This window comes from Prionailurus bengalensis, chromosome C2, assembly GCF_016509475.1.
Source record: "Prionailurus bengalensis isolate Pbe53 chromosome C2, Fcat_Pben_1.1_paternal_pri, whole genome shotgun sequence".
NCBI lineage: Eukaryota > Metazoa > Chordata > Mammalia > Carnivora > Felidae > Prionailurus > Prionailurus bengalensis.
This window is the reverse complement of record NC_057350.1, coordinates 16,324,917-16,332,187: the sequence shown is the minus strand read 5'-3', so window position 1 is coordinate 16,332,187 and position 7,271 is coordinate 16,324,917. Positions and strand designations below refer to the sequence as shown.

The following is a 7,271-nucleotide window of genomic DNA, read 5'->3' as shown; positions in this document are numbered from 1 at the left end:
TTTCAGAGGTTAATTAGCTCATAGAATATTGAGGAAGAAGAAAAAGAAGAAGAAGAAGAAGAAGAAGAAGAAGAAGAAGAAGAAGGAAGAGGAGGAGGAGGAGGAGGGGGAGGAGGAGGAGGAGAGGAGGAGAAGGGAGAAGGAAGAGAAGATAAAAGAAAGAAAAAAGAATTGAAAGAAAGAAAGAGGGAAGGAAGAGAAAGAAAGAAAGAAAGAAAGAAAGAAAGAAAGAAAGAAAGAAAGAAAGAAAGAAAGAAGAAAAGAAAGAAAGGAAGGAAGAAAAGAGAAAAGGGGAGAAAGAGAGAAGGGCTGCTGTATGATTTCTGGGCCACCTTGGAGATGTGTACCAACTTTAGAATGAAAGCTTATAGGGAACATACATTTCTTTTAAGGACTCTCAACAGCTGTCAAGAATCATGCCTTTCCCTGAATGCATCACGTCACTGCTCTCACATCTCAGCTAAATAGACTAAATGTACCAAACTGCATAATTTCACAAGTCAGGTCTGCCAAACTCACAAGTTTCCATTGCTGCTTGGAGTCCAGCCAGCATCCAAGGGCAAGAGGGAAGTGCAAAGTCAAGAATCACTTTCAGGGAGAAATACAGGCAAGAGAGGGTTGGAGGGAGGGAAGGAAACATTGAAAAGTGAATTGTACTGTGCTTTTATTTATTTGAAGATAGCACATGGTTGGAGGGTTTGCAGATTGTTTCTTAGCTTCTTCAGATGAGATGCAGATCACTGTTGTTGGTAGAGAGCTCTGAATAATAATGTCTGGGGGACAAACTCGAGCCCCTTTTCACATATTACTCCCCTTTGTCACTTTCCATTTATGTGTATGCTATTGAAGCGGCAACGGACATGTTTAACTTTCTTTTTTGAAAAACTATTAGCTCAGCTGGTGGTCTCTATTATTTCCACATTTAAGCAATAAAGCAGTGCCTCTTTTTAAAAATCTGACTCTCTTTTTCAGTTAAGTCCGGTGCCAGATCTCCCAAAAAGACAGCTGAAGTCTATTAAATATGTTGATCACTATTATTTGGAGAAGGTGTTGGCAATCTTTTGAGCAGGGTGCAATGCTGCTGATGCATTTTTCTGACAATCTACAGATGAGACAAGATAAAGGGGAGGGAATGTGAAGCTGGGTGTTGAGGTGGACGTGGGGAATGACTCTCCTAGACTTTCTTGCTTCTCCCTGACATCAATCAGAAAACGGGGTAGCTCTTTAAAGTTTAAATTCCAGGAGGGACAGTTAACCCTGCCTGGTCTCTAACACTGGATCTGCCTTTCAGCAAACTGTCTGCAATATAGGAAACAATCACATGGGAAGAGCAGGAGCCTAAGCCTGGCTCATAGGGCTGTTATCCTGAATCACCATGTGCCTCTCTGGACAGTAGGGTCTCCAGCCTCGAAAATCATGCAGAGGTGGCCCCACTCCCCAATGTTCTTGTGGTTATAGCATTTCTTACTCTATAATAATAGACAAGCTGACTCTCATATTTAAATGCATTCATTCTAGGGGTGCCTGGGGGGCTCAGTTGGCTAAGCATCTGACTCTTGGTTTAAGCTCAGGTCACGGTCTCATGGTTTGTGAGTTCAAGCCCCACATCAGGCTCTACACTGACAGTGTAGAGATTCTCGCTCTCCCTCTCTCTCTGTCCCTCCCCTTCTCTCTCTCTCTCTCCCTCAAAAAACAAACTAAAAACATTTTTTAATAAAAAATAAAACTAAATGGATTCAATCTATAGAAACCAAATACAACAGAGGCACTTTGGGGGCACTCGGATTTACCTAAGGAACAAAACAGGATTAATTCCCTCAGGGAACCTGCTCCCTAGTAATTTTAATGCATTTCACTTTCAATTTGTTTTTCCTGGTGGAATTATAAGAAAATTATGGTCACCATTTTGATGGTATATAACCGTTTTGAGATCATTACATACATCCTGAAATATACTAACATAAGGTTGTAAACCATGACTTAAAAATTAAAGTCCCTTCAATACTTCATGAATTTCCAGGTCCATAGTCTCTTGGGCTGCAAAACTGACCTTGAGAAACAAAGAAATGTACTGTCCACTCAAATGTGCTTGCTGAGAAATTTTTCTGTCAACATATTTCAAGTTTTTTACACATCCTCCAGACATCAATGTGTAAACTATTGTTCAATTTTTATCCATTATTGAAATAGGAAAACAAATATGTAAAAGTGTATCAAAAACTTTCTGGATTTTTGTGTGCGTGTAAGGGGAAAGAGCTGATGTACACTGAATACATTTTAATTTTGTTAATTTTAGCTTATTTTATTTTAAAGTTTATTTATGTATTCTGAAAGAGACAGAGACAGCATGAGTGTGGGAGGGGCAGAGAGAGAGGGAGAAAGAGAGAATCCCAAAGAGAGTCCACACTGTCAGCACAGAGCCTGACTGGGGTTCAAACTCATGAAACTGTGAGATCCTAACCTGAGCCAAAACCAAGAGTCAGACGCTCAACCAAGTCACCCAGGGGCCCCTAATTTTTTTTTTAATTTTAAATTAAAAAATAAAAATAAAGGTTTTTCCTTCTTTTTCCTGAAGCTAATGTGTATTTAATAAAATACCAAAAACAAAAACAGAAAAAAAGCCTAAATTAGATATTCACAGATATCCTCTTGAGAAATTACAAGAGAGCAGGAAGGTAAGTTAACATGCCCATCTCTGACTCCATTCTGAAGACCTCAAAAGCTTCCTCCCTCTGAATTTTCTGTTGCTAAACCACAGCATTTTCATATTTAGCACAAATAAAGAAAATGACTCCCTCTCTTTCTTGACTTTTTCACTGAGGATATGGGATTGGTTACTCAGCTATCACATAGAGGATTGGTGAAAATATTTCAAGCACAGCTAATTAAAAAAGACTTTCCTGAAATTACTATATTCGTATTTAACTTCATTAAAAAGAAAAAACAAATATAAAATGTTACAGATAAAAATAAATAGAATTACTCAGAACAGGAGGAAAGCATATTGAAAAAATGTTAGTACTGTCTGAATAAAATGGGACCAAAGTTACCTTCTTCATAGCCTTCTTTTCTACACTTTGTTAGCTCGTAGAAAATCAAGTCTTCAATATGAAAAACAACTCTGTGGATAAAAATGTGATCTCTCACACAGTAGAACAAGGCATTATCTACATAGAACTTTCTGTGATGATGGAAATGTTCCAGATCTGTGCTGTCCCAATAAAGTGGCCAATCATAACACGTGGGTACTTACATTCAAAGTAACCGAAATTCAATAAAATTAACAATTCAGCTCCTTGGTCACAGTAGCCACATTTTAAGTGCATAATAGCAACATGGGGCTAGTGGCCACCATATTGGGCAGCACAGTTCTAGAACCTAAGAAAGATGTTTAGGTATGCAGTGAAAATACATATCCAAAGCTTGTCAAATAAGGGTGGAAAAGGAAAATGTTTCCCAAAAATTATCCATGGAGCATGAGAAAATAAATCCACTTTGTATATTTTTTTCCCTCTTGCCATCACATTTCACCCAATAATTAAAACAACTTAGCAGTACTTTTCATCCCAAACCCTTGAGCAAATTCTCAAGTCTTCCTCTGGAGAATTCTCTCGATGTGGCTTTATACAACCTGTCTACAGAAAGCACACTTCCCAAGTACCCAATGTATGTTTTTCATGTGAATTCACTTTTCTGGTTCTTTGAGTATAATTATAATGGAAATTCCCCCTACATAAAGCCTATCACTATCTTAGCAACCACACTTTCCAAGTCTGTTCCCACAAAGCAGATTTCTCTATTTAGTTTTGTCTATTTCTGCAACCCAGACAACGCAATAAGATTTCCAAACTGTCAAGAAAGATGAAAATAGACAAAGTCCCTGATTGTACAGGTAAGCCTCTGGAATGCCTTTCCTTCCCTGTGAGAACTGGCATAAAGCAGGAATTCCAATGACCCCAGGTCAACATTTGAAGGCTGGTTGGCCATATTTCTGCCTAGTTTTAGTCAATGGGTATCAGACTACACATACAAATGATAGCGTTTATTCATCTATACAAAGTATAGATCTAATTGAATTTTATTGAATTTTATTCTAATAAAATTGAATTTTATTCTAATCTATACAAAGTACATCTGCACAGAGTGTGGTTTGGGGGCTTTTGTGTGAAAGAAGAGATACCCTTAACCAGTCTCAGTTTCATATTCAAAGGCTTCACTCAGATGCTTAGGGTAGAATTAAGGTGAGGTCAGGAGCTATCCAAAGCATCCCTCCATCTCTACCCACCTCAGAAGAAGTTTACCAGAGTGAATTCCTGGAAATTATTTGCTTTAGTCCTCTGGGATTTGCTCCAGTCTGGATAGGTGAGAAATAACCTAGCAGGTAAATTCCCTCAAGGGAATCTCTTCAAGAAGCAAAACAGTTTGGGGTCTCTCAGAGCTCAGGTCTGCCTAAGATTAGCTTTGAGGAGCTCATGTTTGTTGATTTTCACATTCATCACCATTATCTACATCTAAGCCATCTTCCACTAGAGACCAGACATTAGCAAATGACCTCAAAGTGGACTGTATGTGGAATTAGCACCCATGGGACCTGATTGTTGATTAAATATATTAATAAATATATTGACTTCTTGAGAATTCAATGCATATGTTTAATGCATATCATTACAGCTAGGGTTCTGTCCATAAATGCATAAATGTATATGTACGTGATCTCTAATACAATTACTAATGTGATTTACTCCCTAAGCTGGTTGTTTGGTTAATAGGTACATGCTTTACCCCCAAGATACCTAAAGAGCATTTTCTCCTTTACCTTCATACTTACTGAGCCAGTTCTGAGCACAATCCCAACCCCAAACTCTTATCCCTAAGACTGAACCCAATCCAGATGGATTCCATGGGAAGAAATAAGATTTTAAAAATGAGGGGTGCCTGTGTGGCTCTGTCAGTTAAACATTCAACTTTGGTTCAGGTCATGATCTCATGATTCACGGGTTCGAGCCCCACATCAGGCTCTGTGCTGACAGCTCAGAGCCTGGAGCCTGCTTTGGATTCTGCATCTCCCTCTCTCTGTCTCTCTCTCTGTCTCTCTGTCTCTCAAAAATAAGTAAACATTAAAAAAATATTTTAAATTAAAAAAATGTAAAGAAATTAAAAATGAGATATGCCCAGGTCAACATCATGATTAGCCTGATCTACAATATCAAGCTCAACAGTCAGTTCCGTACTCCACCCAACCCAACATTTTACCTCCAAAAAAGATGACATAAGGCCATAATTGAAATATGTGCGGAAAATAGCAACATTTAGAGGAAAAAAAAATGAGGGAAGGCAAAGTGTACAGATGAATTTAAACACTCCATACAAAGTCTTCCTCAGAGAGACAGCAGGCCCAGGTTTAAAGCAGATGTTGGCAACCACTGGTCCAGAGCCAAATCTGCCTGCCTGCTTTTGTAAATAAAGTTTTATTGGAACACAGCTATGCCCATTGGTATGTGTATTGTCTGAGGCTGCTTCAGGATACAGCAGCAGAGCATGATAGAGGCCATGTGGCCCAAAAAGCTGAAAATATTTACTATCTGGGCCTATAGAGAAAAAGTTTGCTGGCCCCAGGTTTAGAGTTTTAGATTTTACTGACAATGACCCTTATTGGAGTTCCCTGAAGCAACTATTTTGAAAATGAATGGGGGTGGGGCACCTGGGTGTCTCAGTGGGTTAAGCATCCGACTTCGGCTCAGGTCATGATCTCGAGGTCCGTGAGTTTGAGCCCCGCGTCAGCCTCTGTGCTGACCGCTCAGAGCCTAGAGCCTGTTTCAGATTCTGTGTCTCCCTCTCTCTCTGACCCTCCCCCATTCATGCTCTGTCTCTCTCTGTCTCAAAAATAAATAAAAGTTAAAAAAATTTAAAAAAAAAAAAGAAAATGAATGGGGGCAAACACTTCCATCCATTACAGAGTAGCATGTGAGCCACAGTCTAAAAGGCAGTTCTCAGTCTTATCACTCCATTGCTGTGAGTTCTGAGAATAACTATTACTTTAACATTTGGTAAACTTATCTTTAGGAACTTGAAAGAAGGCTGGGAACATCTCTGAAGTTTAATTTCAAAATATGTTCAAATCCAAGTTGGGGTTCTCCAAGTGGGTAGCTAGAATAAGAATGTATTTGCCTAGAGGCCTTTCAAGGGGATGTTGCTGATTGGTACTTGGTAAACCCAGGCCATGAAGAGAGCTTGAAAAACAGGCATAATTGCTTTTCCAAGTTTGCACCATAAATAATCATTTTTTAAAAGGTTCCAGTAACTTACCCGCTAGGAAAAAAGAAAAAGGGGAAAAAAGAAAAAACAAAAAAAGGAAAGCAGTAGTTTTGCTCTAAATGAGGCAGTAGTTTTGCTCTAAAATAATCATGTTTGATATCATGCTGCCATCTGCAGTATTTCGCTATTTTCACCCAAATACAGGGTTTTTAATGAGCGCTATCACCTGTGTCTGTGATACTGAGGAAGAATAGCTATGCCAGTTAAACAGGAAGAGGACATTGTAGACCAAAATTTTATCTCTGGTCGTGGGGTTCCTCTCTTCCCCCCCATACACCACCACCATTGTTAAGACTGTTCTGATTCCTGAGCATGCTTATGAACAGCAGCGATACTATAGATGAGAATGAATTCATGTGTCGTACCGTCAGAAGTGCCATAAAACTGTTCAGAAATTCTGTAGGTAGTTCAGTGTCTGCTCACACACGCAAATGCGGACACAATTTCTGAGTGCGCTGTGACAGCCAGTCCAAAACAGACAATTTAAAAAAAAAAAAAAAAACTCTGGTAAATTTGGGGATTAAATAATCGAACGGGAGCACTGGTTCGGCAGCATATACTAAAACTGGAATGACGCAGAGTTTAGCATGGTCCCTGTGCAAGGAGGAAGTGCAAATTCTTGAAGTGTTCCATATTTAAGAAAAATAATAACTACATGGATGTGTTAGTTTTCTGGGGCTGCTGTAACAAAGGACCACAGACTGGGTGGCTTCAACAGCAGAGAATTATTATCTCACAGCTCTAGAGGCTCAGAAATCTAAGATCAAGGTATGCAGGGCTGATTGCTTTCAAGGACTCTCTTGGCTTCTCACTGTGTCCTCACAGGGTCTTCCCCCTCTATGTGGCTGGGCCCTAATTTCTTCTTATAAGGACACCAGTCATTAGATTGGGGCCCACCCCAATCACCTTTTTCATCTGCAATTACTTCTTTAGAGACCCATCTCTAAATACAGTTC

General features: G+C 39.3%; 1 pseudogene; it reads left to right on the top strand.

Moving 5' to 3' along the window:
• The first annotated feature begins 6,855 nt into the window (after positions 1 to 6,855).
• LOC122492481 lies at positions 6,856 to 6,954 on the top strand (annotated as a pseudogene).
• The last annotated feature ends 317 nt before the right edge of the window (positions 6,955 to 7,271 follow it).